At 45.6% G+C, this 20,833-nt stretch overlaps 1 long non-coding RNA gene across 1 annotated transcript in view; it reads right to left on the reverse strand.

Moving 5' to 3' along the window:
* Positions 1–1,163: 1,163 nt before the first annotated feature.
* Positions 1,164–20,833, reverse strand: part of LOC135206132 (uncharacterized) — a 22,521-nt gene continuing 2,851 nt past the window's right edge. Inside the window, exon 2 of the long non-coding RNA XR_010312684.1 lies at positions 1,164–1,372. This is a non-coding gene — a long non-coding RNA (uncharacterized LOC135206132). The remainder of the gene's footprint in view (positions 1,373–20,833) is intronic.

Raw genomic sequence — 20,833 nt, forward strand, 5'->3', positions numbered from 1 at the left:
CAAAAACCACAATGTCAGGGCCAAAGCAAAACACACTATAGCACCATGTACAGTAATATGTTTGCAGTACAAGTAAACAACTCTTATGAACATAGTAATATGTATGCAGTGTAAAGAAAACAAATTACCATTTACAGTACTAAGTTTGGTAATAAGCATTGACTAATAATAATTTGACATCATTCCATTAGAACCATTTTGCAACAGAGATCTTTACACATTGAATCTTCAAGATAGCAATGAACAATGCTTCAAAAGGGGTGGTATGATGCAGAAAAAAACTGCTCAAATATCAGCAGAAAACAGAGAAAATGAGAGTTCATTGCAACCACGTTAGGAAGGCATCCATTAACACATCCACTCCTGGAAAATAAGACTGTGCTACTTTTAGCATAGAAGCTCAACAAGTCATCAAGTGCCTCCGCTAAACTTCAGTTAAATTTTCTGGCATTTGGTCAAACAATCTTTAATAAAGACAGTAAATAAGAAGACTCCAATAAGGAAAAACTTTCAATCACAAGCAATGACTTTGAGGGCAACAGGTGTGAAGACAACCACCTATACGTAAGTTGCAAAAGAACAAACTAATGATGACGGTCACCAAAATAAAAGTGATGATTGTCAATTTCAATAAATACTACCTTGGTGATATCTGCTTAAGAATTTTGTAAACGCATCCCCCATGATCCAATCACTTAGATAGAATATCTAACGTACCTTAGGAGACTAAATGCAAAAGCTGCAAATACATTTACCGGACAACATCATTTATTTGATATACTCTAGTAAAAGACTTAACTAGTGTCTGCATATATGACCACTCACATTTAGTCTTTATATATGACCACTCACATTAAACATTTAGTGTCTGTATATATGACCACTCACATTAAGATGACAGATGATCTTCAATGAGATCAAATCATGTGGACTGATTAAGCTACTGATTAGTAATGGCAATATTAGAAGTTCAAAAGATAAGATTATGCATAAAACTTCTTCCAAAACTATCTCATAAATGTCACATGTACAGTTCAACATTAATGGACTTGTATTAGTGTAGAAAATATAGAAAACTGCAAAATCTAGACAACTAAGCAGTCAAAATTCCAAATGATCTTCCATAAGGAATGATCATGGGTCAAAGCAATATTCTAAAATACCTTTTCTTTCTTCTTATCTTTCTTTTCTGGAACTGGTGATGGCTCACGAGATTCTTCCTTCTTTTCTCCTCCCTCCTCCAGGGTCATGTTTTCCAATTCCTTTGCCACATATCATTTCCCAGTCAACATCCTTGTTCTTGCGACCCTTTTTCCCCTTCTTGGTTTCTTTTGTTGCTGGAGTTGCACTACCTTCCACTACATCTCCATTGCTGAAAATAAACAATAATTAGAAAGGCCTTCTCAGAAGAACAAATAACTACACTTCATAGACAGACATTTCAGAATTACTAGACCACCCCAAGGGACACCTTTAAATAAAATAAAAAGAAAATGTACCACCAAAATATGCCTCAGATATACCTAATTCTTCTTGAACTGGTTGGTACTACAGTGTACTGCTATAACCTCAGCTGATAGATGTTCAAAAATGAGGCACCATTGGTAATCTGTTCAAATAGGAGACAATCTCATACATAAAGATATTCCTACACTGGCAAGTGTTGAACATTTCTATTTCCAGGTTTCTTCCATTGGATCTGGTTTAATTACAATTTAGATATGTAAGTCCATGTTATTTATTCCCTAAATATATCCCAAATGTTTTTATTAATTGATATTTTAACTAAAACTTTTTTAGTGTACAAATCAATGAACAAATATCTTGCGTGTTTACCTGACGGTACTTCTCATTTTATGACCTTTCTCTGGGATAGTGTTCAGCAAAACAGCAGACTCTTAGTGGGGTCTAACCAGTGCATTGTATAATGTTAGTACTGCATTGTCTGTTTTAATGTATCCATAATGTATTGGTAATGATTCTTACATTATTCCCTCAGACATTTCTATCTCTTGTTAAGTAAGTCATACTTGACATTCTTGTTTTGACATATTTGCATGACTTAGCAATTTATCTAAATTGAATAATGCCTACAAAATTCAGAAAAGCTACAAGAGTAAAACTACAGAATACCCTATAATACTTCCAAGGCTGCTACAATGGCAGCAGGAGATGAACCATACCTGCCACTTGACTGCAGTAAGGGCTAACCAGACAGGACTTAGGCTACGTTCTCTGAGTGAACGTCTTGAATAAAAAATCTGCTCAGCCTAGGTCTGATTGGAAAACTAGTGAGATAATAGATTTTTGTGATCCAGGCCAATTTGATATATTAAATTTACATCTCAAATGCTTGGTACCCCTATTAAAAGCATCCTGTACCTTACATTAACTGGGGAGGGAACCACAGGCAAACTGGGGTTTTCTGGTGGGGTAAGAACAAGAGAGTTAAAAACAGATAGAGAAAAACCTAACCTAACATTGTGTATTGGATCTTACTTGATGTGCATGTGTGTGTTCTATCTAACTTAATCCTAAAGGCAAGGACTATCACCAGGGGGCCACGATAGCTTAACCGAGCACTTATGATGGATGGGAATAAAGTATCAACTGTATTGGTGCAATGGTGAAAAAATTCCCACACAAACCATATTTTTCACTGAAAAATGATATTGTTATGATACAATAAAGTTTGTTCATACTTACCTGGCAGATATATATATAGCTGTATTCTCCGAAGTCCGACAGAATTTCAAACTCCGGCACACGCAGTGGTCGGCCAGGTGGTAGTACCCATTCATTCCCGCCGCTGGGAGGCGGGCGTCAGGAACCATTCCCATTTTCTGTCAGATATTTTCTAGTGCCACTGTCTCCTGAGGGGAGGTGGGTGGGCACTTTGATTATATATATCTGACCAGGTAAGTATGAACAAACTTTATTGTATAATCAAACAATATCATTTTGTTCATGAACTTACCTGCCAGATATATATATAGCTGAATCCCACCTTTGGAGGAAGGGGGAGACAGACTCGGATTTTGGGAAACAATTCCATTTACATGATTGATATCTTGGTTCCTTACCTGTTAGCATAGCTGACTTCGTGAGTACCGTCACCCAAGTCTGCTTCTGCTTTACTAGAGACTCCAGCAAGGTAGTGACCTGCGATGCTGTTGAGTTCTAGAGGATCTGTCAACGGGGGCGTGACCACAAAACAACTAGATCCTACATTATAGACCTCCAATTTTTTGGGTAATGCATTCCTAGAGGTGCCAGCAAGGACGTGACCTGGTAGCTGGTGCGCTCTAATGAACTGTCACGGGGAGCGTGGACCACAATGTGACAGATCATATAGGTGTTGATTAGACACCGAATGCTGTTAATGCTTCACTGGAGGTGCCAGCAAGGACTGACCTATATAGCTGGTGCGCTCCAGATGATTTGTCAACGGTGTGCATGACCACAATGTGACAAAAACATTTTACCCTATTATGAGGGCGAAGCAAAAACATTACCACCTGACCTAGCCTATCTGGTTAAACTTCGTATAACAAGGCTAATGGAGGGAAGTCCGCCTAAGGCGGCCGACCCAAGACCACAATAAACTAAACACCTAAATAAGAATAATAAACTAAAAATAAAAAATAAAAAGAAATAAAATTAAAAAGTCCAAACTAACATATTATTTCCTAAATGATAGGAAGAGTGATACTCTCTGTACCCAATATAGTGTCTGCTGCGACATATGGCCCAAAGAGCAACAGTTCTCGTATGTAGTCTCACCTCCCCGAAGGTAGTGAGAGGCAAAACACTGAATTACTACGCCAAAATGTGGCATTCAAGATGTCATTAAGTGCCATGTTCTTTTGGAAGGCTACCGACGTAGAAATAGCCCTCACTTCATGCGCATTCACCTTCAACATATTCATATCACTTTCTTGACAGGATGAATGCGCTTCCTTGATGGTGTCCCTCAAGAAAAAAGCCAAAGCATTCTTCGACATTGGTAAATTTGGCTTCCTTACCGAACACCACAAGTTATCCGAAAGCCTCTACAATCTTAGTCTTCTTTAGGTAGAATTTTAGAGCCCTGACAGGGCACAGAACTCTCTCTGGCTCACGCCCAATGATTTCGGCCATCCCTTTAATTTCGAAGGTCCTAGGCCAAGGGTTGGACGGATTTTCATTTTTTGCCAGGAACGTTGGGCTCAAGGAACAAACCGCGTTAAACCTTTAAGCCCACGTATTGCTAATCGCTTGTACCTCGCTGACTCTCTTCGCCCGTCGCCAGAGCATCAGGAAAGATAGCTTTTTCTAGTAACATCCTTCAGGGAAGCTGTATGATAGGTTCGAATGGGACTGGACATGAGGAACTTCAGAACTACATCCAAGTTCCAAGACGGCAACCTGGGTTGTTGAACCTTCGTTGTTTCAAAAGATCTCAAGAGATCGTGAAGGTCTCTGTTGTCCGCCAAATCCAGGCCTCTGTGCCTAAAAGACAACTGAAAGCACACTCCTATACCCTTGATTGTAGAGACTGCAAGTTTTTGATCCTTCTCAGATACAAAAGGAAGTCAGCAATCTGGCTCACAGAGGTCGTGGTGGAGGAAATGCCGTTCTTCTTGCACCAACTCCTGAAGAGCTGCCCACTTCGATTGGTACACTGCATTGGATGAAGCTCTTCTTGCACTGGCGATAGCTTTTTTTTTCGCATGACCTAGAAAAGCCTCTCGCTCTGGCCAACTTTTGGATAGTCTGAATGCAGTCAGACTCAGAGCGGAGAGATTTCTGTGGTACCTCTCGAAGTGGGGCTGTCTGAGTAGATCTGTCCTTACTGGAAGCGTCCTCGGGAAGTCTACTACGAAGGTCATGACCTCTGTGAAACCAGTCTCTCGCCGGCCAGAACAGGGGCGATCAAAGTCATTCTCGTCCCTTCCGACGCCGCAACTTCCTCATGACTCCCCTAGGATCTTGAACGGGGGAAAGGCGTACAGGTCCATCCCCGTCCAGTCCCAGAGAAGTGCGTCTATCGCCACTGCCGCTGGGTCTAGTACTGGGGAGCAGTACAGTGGAAGCCTCTTCGTTCTGGACGTCGCAAAGATGTCCACTAGCGGACGTCCCCATAACCCCCACAGCTTGGCATACCTCCTGATGCAGAGTCCACTGGTTGGCAGAAGTTGACCTCGTCTGCTGAGGAGATCTGCCCGGACGTTCTCTACTCCTGCTACAAACCTTGTAAGGATCGTGACGTCCAGTGCCCTTGCCCACAGCAAGATCTCCTTTGCCAGTGCAAAAAGGGACCGAGACTGTGTTCCTCCCTGCTTCTTCAAGTACGCCAGAGCTGTGGTGTTGTCTGAGTTGACTTGGACTATTCGATGAGAGACTTTTTCTTGGAAAAAACTGGAGAGCTAAAAAGATGGCTGCCATTTCCTTTAGGTTTATGTGCCAGGACACCTGTTCCCCTCTCCAGGTGCCTGACACTTCTTCCCCCCCCTAATGTTGCTCCCCATCCCGGGTGGTGGACGCGTCGGAGAACAACACTAGGTCGGGGCTCTGAAGCTTGAGAGACACGCCCTCCGACAACTTCACTGGATCTAGCCACCATTTTAAGTGATGTTTTACCTCTCTTGAAATTTTTAAGCTCATATCCAGATTCTTGCTTTCTTTCCAATTTTCCTTGAGAAAAAATTGTAGCGGTCTGAGGTGCAGTCTCCCAAGGAAACAAACTTCTCCAGCGAGGAAATGGTCCCCAGCAGCTCATCCATTCCTCACCGAGCACGAATCTTTCCTTAGGAAGGCTGTCACTTTGTCTAAACATTGCTGCTGACGTCCCTGGGACGGAAAAGCTCGAAAAGCCACTGAATCCATCTGAATCCCCAGATACAAGATGGATTGGGTTGGAATCAGATGTGACTTTTCAAAATTCACAGTAGTCCCAGGGACTTCACCAACGATAAAGTTGTTTGAAGATCCTTCAGACACCGCGTTTGAGTGGAGGCACGAATGAGCCAGTCGTCCAGGTACATAGAGACTGATATTTGCAAGATGAAGCCACCTCGCCACGTTCTTCATTAAAGTCGTGAAGATCATAGGGGCAGTGCTCAATCCGAAGCCAAGCGCCCTGAATTGATAAACTGTCCCTTTTAGGACAACGAAGATACTTCATCGACTGTGGATGGATGGGGACGTGGAAATACGCGTCTTGAAGGTCTAATGAAACCATCCAATCGTTTGGTCTTAAGGACCAAGAACTGACTGAGGTTGTCTCCATCTTGAATTTCTGCTTCTGTACGAACCGATTCAGACTGCTCACATCTAAGACTGGTCGCCAACCTCCTGACTGTTTCAGCACCAGGAATATCCTGTTGTGGAAGCCTGGAGATTCCAGGTCTACGACCTGTTCCACCGCTCTCTTTTCCAACATCTGCTCGAGCAGATCGAAAAGTATTTTGTTGCTTCTCCTGATGGTAAATAGGGGGATAAATCCTTGGGTGTCGTGCACAGTGGGGGAGGTTTCAAGAAAGGAATCTTGTACCCCCGCCCGCTTGATGACGTTGAGCGACCAGCTGTCCGCCTTCCTTTCTATCCAAGCTTTTGAGAATAGTCGAAGCCTGGCTCCTACTGGTGGCTGAAGGAATATCTGGTTCATTTCTCCTCTGATCTTAGCCGAGACTCTGCCTCTGGAACGTGTACTTCCATCGAGAAGATGTTCTCGAGGAAACTCCACCTCGAAAAGGCTTCTGCTTCTTGAACGGTTGCGGCCCGTGCCGACGTAGAAGAAACAACCGTACGCTTTGCCGACTGAGCTAGGAGGTCTTGGGTAGCCTTCTCTTGTAGACTGACAGCCAGATCTTTGTTGACCATAGCCTGAGGAAAAAGATGGCTCGAAAGAGGCGCATACAACAATTCTGCCTTTTGAGAGAATAGAGACCGCCTTTGCAGTAAAACCACAATAGGCCGCTCTCTTCTTCAAAAATCGAAGTGCAGAAGTGCGAAGCCAACTCCTCCGAACCATCCCTGACGGCCTTGTCCATGCACGCAAGCACGCTGGACACTCCTCGAGGCTAAGCGAATCAGGACTACGCGACCGGTTATCCAAGACCCCTAAACAACCAATCCAAAAACCCCAAAAAGTTGAAAACTTCTATCGTACGGAAGAGTCCCTTCATATGATGGTCCATCTCAGAAAGGGTCCAGGGCACTTTCGTCGTCGACAAAAGGGATCTCTTCGGTGCATCTACCAAGGTAGCGAAGTCACCTTGGGACGATGAGGGGGCTCTAAAACCTATCTCCTCCCCTGTCTCATACCAAAGACCTGCTTCCCTGTCAGTCTTGAAGGGGTAGGGCGAAAGCGTTCTTGTTTCGGCTTTTCTTGACTCCATCCAATTCTGCATTTCTTAAAAGCCCTTTTTGTTGATAATGAAGTAGCCATCTTCAACAATCCTGGAGTCTTGATAGCCTTAGACGATAGCAATTGTGAAGGAGGCGACTGCGGGGCTTCAGTTTAAACTTCTCTTCAAAGGAGGTTCGAAGCAATTGAACCAAAAAACCTGGTAATCTGAAGATACTGCTGATGATTGTTCTTCAGTTAATTCCTCCGACAAGTTTTTCTTCTTCAGATTCATTACTATCCTCCGAATCTCGGCGAATGTCTGAAGAAACATTACGTCGTGCATCCAGCTGCGCGCCATGCCTGGCGTCAAGCCGAGCGTCCAGCCGAGAATCCTGCCGAGCGTCACGCTTGGCATCCAGCCGAGGTCCCGCCCGGCGTCGAGCCGAGCCATCCCAGTCTCGAACGTCAGGCCTGGCGTCAAGTCTCGCTGCCAGCCTTAACGTCGTGCTCTGCAGACCTTCGTGCACGAAATCTGGAAGGCGAGGTAACAGGAGAAAAAGCGAGGCGATGAGAAGAAGACTGCCTGGACGTGAATTATCCTCTTTCTCTGCAACTAATAAGGCAATTTGATGTTGCAAATTCTCAATCTTCTTCGATTTAGGGCTGATCCTGTGAGAAGACGAGGGGCGAGGGGAAGCCCTCCTCCTTCTCACATGGACCGCCACAGGTATATCCTTAGCGCAACCAGGGCGCTCAAAAGCATTGTCGTCAAAACGACATCCTCTCCGGCGACGATCGCAACACAGAAGAAGAGAAAGGACGTGAAGCGTCTTTCTCCCTTAGACCAAAGGTGCCGGTCGCCTGTGCAACATCTGCACCTTTGCTCTCTTTTTCGGTGGAGAGTCTTCGAATTGTTCTGGAGACGACCGCAAAACAGAAGGGGCTAAGGGATGTGCAGCGTCCTCCTCTGAGGAATCAAAGGCGGCGGCCGCTTGTGCGACATCTATCGTCTTTGTCCTCTTCAAAGGGCGCGACCGCTTCCGAAAGCTCCAACCGCTGCGCGGGGAGGACGATTCTGATGACGAAAAACACTCTTTCAAGATCTGTTTACGAACTTTGAAGCCTGGGAAGCGCCCCCAGGTCTTGCCGAAGGAACGTCAGATCGTTTGTCCGACCCCCCTTCCGCAACAATCGGAGCATTATCACTACACACCACTGCACTATTAACACTTCTAATGCTTGCACTTTTGATTCCAGGCTACGCAAAGATTCAAGAATCATTGATAGGGTATTACCCTCCACAGACACTAATGTAGGGCCCGAAGGCATCACAGGTTTAGGAGGGATAAATTCCACTGGATGTGTAACTGGCGTTACACTCCTTCTTACCCATCTCTTTCTATTTTAGACACATATGATTCATACGCCTTCCACGCAGAATCAGACATACTCTCCACATTCATTGCAGCGATCATCAGACACACAAACATGTTTCTGACAATTAGCGCACACTGTATGAGGGTCTACCGAAGATTTCGGTAGCCTCACCTTGCATTCTTCCACACCATACTCTGGCGCTAGTCGAACTAGATCCAGGACATCTCAAGTTTAAAGGAAAAAATCAAGCCAAATTCAAAATCAATCCACAATTAGCGTATGCCTAACCACCGATCCAAATCAAATAACCAAAAAATCAATCGGGATACTCAAGTGACCAAAAGAGTTCCAAAATCCAATGACGGAGGTGCAGAAAACACTTGTTGGCTGCACCGGCGACAGAAAATATCTGACAGAAAATGGGAATGGTTCCTGACGCCCGCCTCCCAGGGGCGGGAATGGGTACTACCACCTGGCCGACCACTGCGTGTGCCGGGAGTTTTGGAAATCTGTCAGACTTCGGAGAATAACAGCTATATATATATCTGGCAGGTAAGGTTCATGAACAAAATATAAAATACCTCACTATACAGTGGCATCTCTCCTATATGTGTTGTAACCAAAAATTTTTGTTGGATGCAGAAACTGTACCCATTTTCAATTTATACACAGGCAGTCCCCCATTAACAGTGGACTCGGTTAATGGCAATCTGGTTAGTGATTTATGGCACCATAACAGGCAGTGTTTCGGTTATCAGCACCTTAACAGAGTTATAAAGCACCGATTTTCGGTTAATGATACTTTTCGCTTATCAGCACCTGCCAAGAACTGAACCCCTGCCGATAACCAGGGACTGCCTGTATGTGGTCACTTAAAAGTATTTAAGAGTATTTTTCAATTGCAGTTCAGTCTGATGTGCTGGACTTGAAATATCTTCTTTGTATGGCAACAGTGACATTAACCAATTTTTCCTTTTTATTTGACCAAATACTACATACATATATGATTCCTTTTATTTATTCAGGTAGCCTATCTGGTATTACTGAAGTAATACCTTAAAATTCTTCAATCTGTCAGACTGATTTTTTAAACCATGAAACTGTATGTTCTTTATTGATTGTTTTGGGTTTTTTTTGTATCCAGAAAAACTAAACTACCTTACAAAATAATAAAGCTGCTGCAATCATTTGGATGATTATGGTAATGAAAACCAGGTAATTAATCATTATATTTCATCTAGTGTTGCACAACTTAAACCCAATACTATTTTACATTACATTATTGTTTATGAGTTTCAGGGAAACTTTAAAATAGCAGACATGTAATTTACATCAGCACTGAAAAGGGGTTCTTTTAAGTTTTTTTTACACTGAATGACTCTTGAGTTTTTTTGGGTTTTTTTTACAGATTTTCTGATAGCTCATCTTATTTTTTTCCATCAATTTCCATATGGGGAGCACTACTTAGTAAAAGTTGCATCCAGCGGGAAAAATTGGTGGATGGCAAATAGACATAAACTGGTCAAGTAAGTTGTTTTCGGGTAGATTTCGGCATGCTGGAGTAATTTCTTTGAAACTGTAGGGACGTCCCGCAGCTAATCCCGTATCCCTTGATTGATATAGTATAGGCTAGTGGGGAATGAATGATAAGTAAAGTATACACATTTCCCAATGAAATTAATGTCAAATTCATCAATAGGCCTATAACATGAAAAATTACTGGAAAACAAAAATTCTCTGGTGTTTTGATGTCAACTCTTACACCAGCTGATAGTAGAAATTAAAAGCTGCATTGATATAAACACGATAAAAAATATTAATAAAAAAGGTCGGCAATTCTCCGGAAAAGCTCTGTGGGGTCCCAACCTCTTACTGATGAATGTATAAACATACACATGAGAGCATCAACTTGTCAAATTTGGTATTCATGTAATTTTCTCGAATTATCTCGGTTGCATTGTATTATAGTACTAGCTAGGATAGCTAGGGCCTACACACCATTTCCTATAGGGTAAAAAACCGCATGGTACAGGGGTGGACCATGTACGATCAATGTGTACAACCCCAAAAAATGACAATTTGTCCAAAATTGCATTTTTCCTAACTATACAAACCTGAGGTCCTTTTACAATAGGAAGGTACTAGCGGCAGCTGGATAGGTCGTAAGCTTTCGAACAAGGGGTTCGGTAGTTAACTGCTTGTCCGACAGGCGCGCGCGCGCGACTGGGAGGTAAACAAATCACTTTTGCTTTTGGCCCAAGCAAAAACTGCAGAGTGAGGGGTGGCATGAGGTGGGACTATGTGTAAAAGGACCTCAGGTTTGTATAGTTAGGAAAAATTTTATTGTTATAATACAATTAAGTTTGTTCATACTTGCCTGGCAGATATATATAGCTGTATTTCGACGTCCGACAGAATTTCAATACTCGCGGAACACGTAGTGGGGCGGGCAGGTGGTAGTACCCATTCCCGCCGCTGGGAGGCGGATATCAGGAACCATTCCCATTTTCTATTCATATTTATCATGACCCTTGTCTCCTGAGGGGAGGAGGGTGGGCACTCTAATTATATATATCTGCCAGGCAAGTATGAACAAACTAATTGTATTATAACAATAACATTTTGTTCATGAAACTTACCTGTCAGATATATATATAGCTGATCACACCTTCGGATGGTGGGTAGAGACAGACTAGGATTTTTTAGGAAACTTAAATTAAAATAAAAGATTAACTTATTGGTTCCTTACCTGATAGCAAAGTAGACTATGGATTACTGTCACTTAAAGCCTGCTTATGCTTTTATCAGAGTTGCCAGCCAGGTTTGGACCCGTTAGTGCTGGTGCACTTCGGATGCTCTGTCAACGGGGACGTGACCACAATGTGACAAGACCATCTAGCCAAACATATGGCAGTAACACAGCAACCGACCACCACCTGACCAACTAACCAAAAAACCCCTGACATTAACACAAGGAATGGGAGATTTCCACAGAAGATCTCACCATCAACCACACAATAAACTAACCTAACTAAGCTAAGGGATAGGGAGAGAGCCACCTTCAGCCCCCAAAACTGTGTCTGCCGAAATGTAAGGCCCCAAAGAACTACAGTTCTCGTAAATCGTTCTCACATCCCGGAGGTAATGTGAGGCGAATACGGAATTGCTCCTCCAGAAGGTGCTATCAAGAATATCTCTTGATAGACATATTCCTTTGGAAGGCAAGAGAAGTAGCTACGGCTTTGACCTCGTGAGCTTTCACTTTAAAGAGGCTCATATCAGTCTTCTGGCAAGATGAATGAGCCTCTTTAATGACGCCCTCAAGAAGAAAGCAACAGCATTCTTCGACAACGGCAAATCTGGTCTCTTCACCGAGCACCAGAGATTACCTGAGGGACCTCTTATCTCTTTAGTCCTATTCACATAGAACTTGAGAGCCCTGACAGGGCACAGGGCTCTCTCTGGTTCTTGACCCACGAGACTCGATATTCTTTGATTTCAAAGCTCTTTGGCCAAGGATTAGAGGGTTCTCGTTCTTAGCCAAGAAAGAAGGGTTCAACGAGCAGACAGCGCTGTCTTCCCTTGAAACCCACTAGGCTACTGAACGCTTGGATTTCACTAACTCTCTTCGCCGTCGCCAGAGAAGACTAGGAAAAGCGTTTTTCTCGTCAAGTCCCTTAGAGAAGCTTCATGGAGAGGCTCAAAGGGACTTAGCATCAGATGTTTCAACACCACATCTAGATTCCATGAGGGCGGTCTTGCCTGTGGAATCTTGGTGGTTTCGAACGACCTTAAGAGATCGTGCAGATCTTATTGTCGGAGAGGTCCAGTCCTCTGTGGCGAAAACGGCAGACAACACTATCCTATAACCCTTGATTGTAGGAACTGCCAATTTCTGCACATTTCTTAGATAGAGTAAGAAATCTGCTATCTGATTCACAGAGGTCGTGGAAGAGGAAATTCCTTCCTTCTTGCACCATGCCCTGAAGGAGGACCACTTAGATTGGTAGACAGCTCTTGAAGAGGCTCTTCGAGCATTAGCGATTGCTCTCGCAGCTGCCTTTGAAAAGCCTCTCGCTCTGGCCAACTTTCGATAGTCTGAACGCAGTCAGAGCCAGAGCGGAGAGGTTTTGGTGAAACCTTTTGAAGTGAGGCTGTCTGAGTAGATCTCTCCTCCAGGCAACGTTCTTGGGAAGTCCACAAGGAATGTCATGACCTCTGTGAACCACTCTCTTGCTGGCCACATTGGGGCAATCAGAGTCAACCTTGTCCCTTCTGAAGCTGCGAACTTCCTCATTACGTCCCCCATGATCTTTGAATGGGGGAAAGGCGTAAAGATCCAGGTCTGTCCAGTTCCAGAGCAACGCGTCCACTGCAATTGCCCCTGGATCCAGAACTGGGGAGCAATACAGAGGAAGCCTCTTCGTCCTTGATGTAGCGAACAGGTCTACTAGAGGACGTCCCCACAATCTCCATAATTGTGACAGACTTCCTGGTGCAAGGTCCATTCTGTTGGTAGAATCTGATTTCGGCGACTGAGAAGGTCCGCCCTGACATTCTGAACCCCTGCCACGAATCTTGTCAGGATCTTGATGCGCCTTGCGTCTGCCCATAGCAGAACTTCCTTCGCCAGGAGAAAAAGGATCTGGAGCGAGTTCCTCCTGATTCTTTAGATACGCAAGGGCTGTGGTACTGTCTGAGTTGACTTGAACAACCTTGCTTGACAGTTTGTCTTCGAAGAACTGCAGCGACAGGAATATCGCTGCCAGTTCCTTTACATTGATGTGCCAGGCTACCTGTTCCCCTCTCCAGGAGCCTGACACTTCCTCCCCCCCTAGTGTTGCTCCCCAACGGAAATGGAATTAAAGCGTCTGAGAACAAACACTAGGTCGGGGCTCAGAAGATTTAAGGAGAAGCCCTCTCGTAACTTCTGAGGGTCGAGCCACCATCTTAAGTGGATCGTTTTACCTTGTTGGAGATCCTTAGGATCGCATTCAGGTCCTCTTTCGACGTCCATTCTTCCGCAAGGAAAAATTGAAGAGGCCTGAGGTGCAGTCTTCCCAGCGAGACAACTTTTCTAGCGAGGAAATGGTGCCCAGCAGACTCATCCACTCCCTCACCGAACAAGCTTCTCTCTCTAGGAAGGCTGCGACTTCTCTAACCCCAGTCGTGACGTTCCTGGGATGGAAACGCCCGAAAAGCCACTGAATCCATCTGAATCCCCAGATACACGATGGACTGTGCGGGGTCAGATGCGACTTTTCGGAGTTGACCAAAAGACCCAGAGACTTTGCTAGGGCTAACGTAAACTGAAGGTCCTTCAGACACTTCTGCCTCGACGACGCTCTGATCAGCCAATCGTCGAGGTATAGAGATATCCTGATCCCTGACGAATGGAGCCACTTCGCTACATTCCTCATAATCATTGTGAAAACCATCGGGGCCGTGCTGAGACCGAAACAAAGGGCTCTGAATTGCCAAACCCTGTTGTCCAAGACGAACTCTCAGGTACTTCCTTGAAAGAGGGTGGACTGGGACGTGGAAGTACGCGTCCTGCAGGTCCAGAGACACCATCCAGTCGCCAGGTCTCAAGGCTCCCAGCACCGACTGAGGCGTCTCCATTTTGAACTTGATCTTTTCTACAAAAAGATTGAGCCTGCTCACATCCAGGACCGGGCGCCAACCTGACGACTGCTTCGGCACTAGGAAAATCCTGTTGTAGAAGCCCGGTGACTCTAGGTCCAAGACTTGTTCCACCGCTCTTTTTTCGACCATCTGTCTAACAGATCGAAAAGAATACTTTTTCTTTCTCTCCCTGATAAGATGGAGAGAGGTCTCTGGGAGTTGATGTTAAAGGAGGAGGATGTAAAAAGGGGATCTGTATCCCCGCTCTACTATCTTGAGAGTCCAAGGATCCGCCCCTCTCTGCCTCCAAGCCTCCACAAAGAATTCCAGTCTGGCCCCGACTGGCGTCTGAAGGACGAGATCTTCATTTGCTGGTTTTGGGTTTGAATGAAGCTCTTCCTCTCGAAAAACCTCTCCCTCGAGGAGCTGCTCTTCGAGGGGGGGTGCCCCGCGAAAGGGTTTGACTTTCTTCGGGGGTTTGCTGAATGTCGAAGTGGAAGGAACTGCTGGATGTCTTGAAGACTGTACCAAGAGGTCCTGGGTCGCCTTTTCTTGCAACTCTTTGCAAGATCCTACCATAGCCTGGGGAAGAGATGGTTCGAAAGAGCGCAAAGAGCAAGTTCCGCTTTCTGAGCGGGAGATACCGACTTAGCGGTAAAAATTGCAAAGCAGTGCTCTTTTCTTCAGGAAAGCAGTTCCAAAATGAGAAACTAGCTCCTCCGAACCATCCCTGACGGCCTTGTCCATACATGACAACACGCTGGACACTCTCCCCCAGACTGAGAGAATCAGGACTTCTAGACTGAAGGTCTAAAACTCCCAGACACCAGTCTAGGAAATTAAAAACATTTTTTAGGGTACGAAGCAGTCCCTTCAAGTGGTGGTCAGTCTCCACAGGAGTCCAGGACACCTTAGCAGACGATAAGAGAGACCTCCTCTGAGCGTCCACTAAACTGGAGAAGTCACCAGAGCAGACGAAGGAACCTTTACTCCCACGTCCTCCTTGGTCTCATACCAAATTCCTCTTTCCCGGCGAGTCTAGAGGGTGGATGGGCGAAAGTGGTCTTGCCCTGATCCTTCCTTCTGGACATAAAGTCTTGAAGCTTCTTAAACGACCCTCTTGGTCGACAGCGATGTCTTCATCTCGACGAATTCAGGGGTCTTAACGGTCTTGGAAGACGAAAGTTGAGAGGAGGAGACCTAGGGGCTGCCGGCTGGAACTTCTCCCCGAAGGCTGAACGTAACAGCCTAACAAGAAACCTTGTAGTCCGAGACAGCTTGAAGCTACCGGCTGTTCTTCTTCGACGGAACTCCCTGGATACTAAGTTCCCTTCCTCCCTAAGAGGAAAACTGGAGAACGCCCATCAGGAGAGGGAGTACGTCCAGCAGTCTCAATCCTGAACAATGACTTCCGTTGGTTGGAATAGTACCCGCTACAGGTACGGAATCGCCCTTTACTTCGTCGATCCTTAGAGGACGGACATCTTGTGAAAGAGGAGCGTCCTTAGAAGCAACGGGAAACTGTCTTAACAGACACGTCCCTACGAGAGGAAGCGCGAGCTTCCTGACGAGAGGCGCCAAAAGCGTCCTGCTTAGCCAAGCAAGCGTCCTGCTGAGCGTCCTCAAAAGCGTCCTGCCCTCGCTCGAAAAGCGTCCTGCTTCAAACGTGAGGAGCGTCCTGCGGAGCGTCCTCAAAGGCGTCCTGTCGATAACTCAAAGTGTCCTGCTTCGAACGCCGAGCGTCCTGCCGAGCGTCCTCAAAAGCGTCTTGTAGAGAGCGCAAAGCGTCCAGTTTTAGAACGCCGAGCGTCCTCAACAGCTCCCTGCCGAGAGCGCAAAGCGTCCTGCTTCGAACGCCGAGCGTCCTGGCGAGCGTCCTCTCCTGAGAGAGCGAAAGATCTACCTGGAGAACGAGAACGGTGACGATCCGGAGGAGGAGAGAGAGGCGAGCGAGACGAGAGAGAATGAGGCTGCTTCGTCCTCTTGACGGGCAGCCGAACGTCCTTCCTACGCTGAGGCTCGACTGCTGCTGGGCGAGTCCTCTGAGCCATCAGCGACGTAATCTGGTCCTGAAGGGACACTAGGATATCCTTCGTAGGTGGACGAAGGAGCATAAGAAGGGCAGGACTGAGCCTGCGAGAAGGAAGGGGCGAGGGGCGATGGGGACGCCTCCTTCCTTCTAGCAGGTACAGCTATCTGCCTCTCAGGTGAACACGCCTGTGCGTGGAAACCAAACGTCCTCGTCGGCAGAAAGCCTTCCTCTCTTCTGAGGAGGAAAGGCGTCATAAGCGTCCTCTGACGAAAGAGGAGACATAGGACGTGAAGCGTCCTCAAAGCGAAAGGTCCTTTTCAACGGACGCGAGTCTCTCCGAGCGCTCCACCCTTGCGCGGGGAGGACGCTTCGGAGGACGAAAAGCAATCTTTCAGGACACGCGCTCGTGCGCGCTCCTTGGCAGCCTGGGATTTAGCAACAAGGCCTGCCGAAGGGACGCCAGATCGGTGGGGAGCCCCCGTAACCCTCTTGCGGCTTTCGACAATACCCACTCCCTGCGTCCTGGGAGTCCGATAGAGGTCTAGGCCTAGAGGCATTATGGGGCCGATCTGACGCCCCCTCCACACACTAGGGGCACTAACACAAACTTTCACAGGGCTGGTTTCTAGGGCCAAAACTTTAGATTCGAGAGCACGAATAGACTCCAGAATCAGAGAAAGGGTGTTACCTTCTCCAGACACAGCACTGGGGCCCGAAGGCAACAAAACAGGATTAGGTTGAGCAAAATCTACTGGTGTTAGAGGAGGAGAAATGTTACTATCCTACCTTTAGTAGAACTGCCCTTGGAGGAAGACCTCCTGACTCTATCGCGCTCCAATTTACGTCGATAGGTCTCATACATCTTCCATTTATCATCATCCAAATCCTTACATTCATTGCACCGATCATCAAACCAAGCAAACATGCCCCCTGCAATCCATACAAACTGTGTGAGGATCAACTGAAGGTTAAGAAGCCTCACCTTACATTCACTCCTCACACACACTCTGAAACTTCCAGTACTTGATCCCGACATCATGTACACAGAAAAGCCAATCCAAAATCAAAAAAACCAATCCACTATTACGCGTGCCAATCCAACAATCCAGAAGTCGATACCAAAAGTCAATCCAGATAATATTAAGCGAAGATAATCAAAAAATCCTAGACGGAGGTACTGCAACAGTTGTTTGCAGCACCGGCGACAGAAAAAAATATGAATAGAAAATGGGAATGGTTCCTGATATCCGCCTCCCAGCGGCGGGAATGGGTACTACCACCTGGCCTCCCCACTACGTGTGCCGCGAGTTTTGAAATTCTGTCGGACGTCAGAAATACAGCTATATATATATATATCTGACAGGTAAGTTTCATGAACAAAAATGAAGTTTTTATGATAAAACAAAGTTTAATGTATACTTACTGGCAGGTATATATAGCTATATTCTCTGTTCACCTGGCAGAAATTTTCAAAACTCGCGGCAATCGCTAGTAACCTAGTAGTTCAGGCAACCACCACCCGTTACCGTGGCGCTAGCGCTAGGAACCGTTCCCAATTGGGCCAGATTTTCTCTGAACCCTGTCCCCTGAGGGAGGCGGGTGGGAATTAAATTATATATACCTGCCAGGTAAGTATACATTAAACTTTGTTTTATCATAAAAACTTCATTTTAATGTATGACACTTAGGCCTGGCTGGTATATATAGCTGATTGACACATTTGGAGGTGGGTCAAGGACAGCAACATTCTTAGAGTATAAAAATATTATTAAAATATTATTAAAACTTTAGGTTCCTTACCTGCTAAGGTAGCTGACTTGATAGGTCCTGCCTCTAAGCCTCTGCTTAACCTTAGTAGCTCTCAACAAGGAAGTGTCCTGTATGTTGAAGAAGCTAAGACTGGAACTGACAACTGGACGTGACCAATGTGTTGACAGATCTTACAGCCTCTTATGCCACGGCATTCAAGCTAGTAACATATCATTTACCTGAACTACACACACACCATCACCAGATAATACTAACACGACTGAGAAAAGTACGCACCCTTTCTCAGACGACCAAAAAACACAAACACCATCACTAATAAAATCAACTAGCTTAAAAGAAGGTTATGGGGTAGTAACTCCTTTGCCCAATACTGTACCCGAGGACACGTATGGACTAGCGTCTGACAATTATCGAAGGTTGTCTGAACGCCCTAAGATAATGAGACGCAAATATTGAATTAGTTCTCCAATATGTGGATTCAATGATTCCTTGAGGCTAAATTCTTTTTAAAAGCTAATGAAGTCGCCACTGCCCTGACTTCATGAGCCTTCACTTCAAAATACCAAAGCTCTGCTCTTCACACAACATATGAGAACCTCTTTAATTAACTCTCTCATGAAGAAGGCTAGAGCGTTCTTCGTCATGGGTCTAGTGGGGTCTTTAACTGAACACCAGAGCATCAGACTTCCCTCTGATAACTCTTGTTCTTTCTATATAACATCGCAACGCTCTCACTGGGCAGAGAACTCTTTCTGCTCGTTACCGACCAATTCAGCTAGACCAAAACTTCAAAGGATCTTGGCCAAGGATTAGATGGATCCTCATTCTTGGCCAAGAAACCTTCTTGGAATGAACACACTGCATTGCCGTGTCTCATCCAACCTTCTTCGATATGGCCTGAAGCTCACTAACTCTTTTAGCAGTTGCCAATGCTACTAAAAAGATCGTCTTTCTTAGCAAGATCCCTCAGAGAGGACTCTTCTAAAACGGTTCGAATTTGCTAGAAGTTTAAATACTTCAAGACCACATCCAGGTTCCAAGCAGGTGGCCTGCCTTCTGATTGTTTCTTCATCCCAAACGACCTAATCAGATCTCTCAAATCTAAGTTTTATTCGAGATGTCTAGATCCCTGGGTCTAACACTGAGGTTAGCATACTCTTATAACCTTTGATTGTCGAAATTGACAAGTGTAAATCCTTTCTCGAGTAAAGAAGGAAATCTGCAATTTGGGTCACAGAGGTACTGGATGAAGACACTTTCCTGTTCTTACACCACTTCCGGAAGTTGTCCCCACTTCGACTGATACACCGTGATTGTGGAGGTTCTTCTGGCTCTAGCCACTGCATGGCCACCTCTCTAGAATATCCCCTCGCTCTGACCAGACGTTCGATAGTCTGAACGCAGTCAGACCCAGAGCGAGGGTATTCTTGTGAAACCTGTCGAAGTGGGGTTGTCTGAGTAAATCTACTCTTAGAGGAAGAGTCCTTGGCGTATCTACTGTCCATTCCAGTACCTCTGTGAACCAACTTTGGGCCGGGCCAAAACGGGGCTATTAAGGTCATCCTCGTTCCTTTGCTCTCCCTGAACTTCTTCATCACTTTCCCCAGCACCTTGAACGGAGGAAAGCGTACAGATCTAAGTTTGACCAATCCATCAGGAACGCATCTACCGCCACTGCTTCCTGGTCTGGAATCGGAGAGCAATATGTTGGTAACCTTTTTGTTCTGGCTGTCGCAAACAGATCCATTACCGGGCGGCCCCACAACTTCCACAGGCTCTGGCAAACCTCCATGTGCAACGTCCACTCCGTCGAGAGAAGTTGCTCTCTTCTGCTCAACAGGTCCGCACTCACGTTCTTCTCTCCTTGTATAAACCTGGTGAGTATCACGACCTTTTCCTCTTCTGCCCAAAGCAGAATTTCTTTTGCCAGATTGTAAAGGGTAAAAGAATGAGTTCCCCCCTTGTTTTCGAATATATGCCAGAGCCGTGGTGTTGTCCGAGTTGACCTGCACTGTCTTGTTTCGAATCAACTCTCTGAAGTGCTTCAAAGCCAAGAAAATTGCCAACAGTTCCTTCCTGTTTATGTGCCACTTTGTTTCGTCCTTGTTCCAAAGTCCCGACACCTCTTGAGAGCTAATGTCGCTCCAACCCGCGTCCGACGCGTCGGAAAACAAGACGAGGTCTGGGTTCTTCTGCTGAAGCGACATCCCTCTTGCTAACCTGCCTGGAGTTAGCCACCACTTTAATTCCTCTTACTTCGGCCGGAATTAGAAAACTGGAAGGAATCCGGGTTGCAATTTTCTTGGCCATGAATCCTTCAGGAAAAACTGAAGAGGTCTCATGTGCAGTCTTCCTAAAGAAATGAACCTCTCTAGCGAAGAAAGTGTGCCCAGTAGACTCATCCACTCTCTTGCAGAGCATCGGTCTTTCTTTAGAAAGTCCTGCACCTTCTGACTGCATTGGGCTTGCCTTTCGGGGGACGGAAAAGCCCGAAAAAGTCACTGCCGATATCTGAACCCCAAATAAACTATCTGTTGTTGGGGCGGTCCAAATGGGAACTTTCCCATATTCACTACTAGACCTAGGTCTTTTGCTCAAGTCCAATGTTTTGACTCACGTCCTCCAGACATTGACTTCTTGACTGGGATCTTATCAACCAGTCGTCCAGATACAACGACACTCTGATCCCTCTTAAA

Source organism: Macrobrachium nipponense, chromosome 29, assembly GCF_015104395.2.
Source record: "Macrobrachium nipponense isolate FS-2020 chromosome 29, ASM1510439v2, whole genome shotgun sequence".
Classification (NCBI taxonomy): Eukaryota; Metazoa; Arthropoda; class Malacostraca; order Decapoda; family Palaemonidae; genus Macrobrachium; species Macrobrachium nipponense.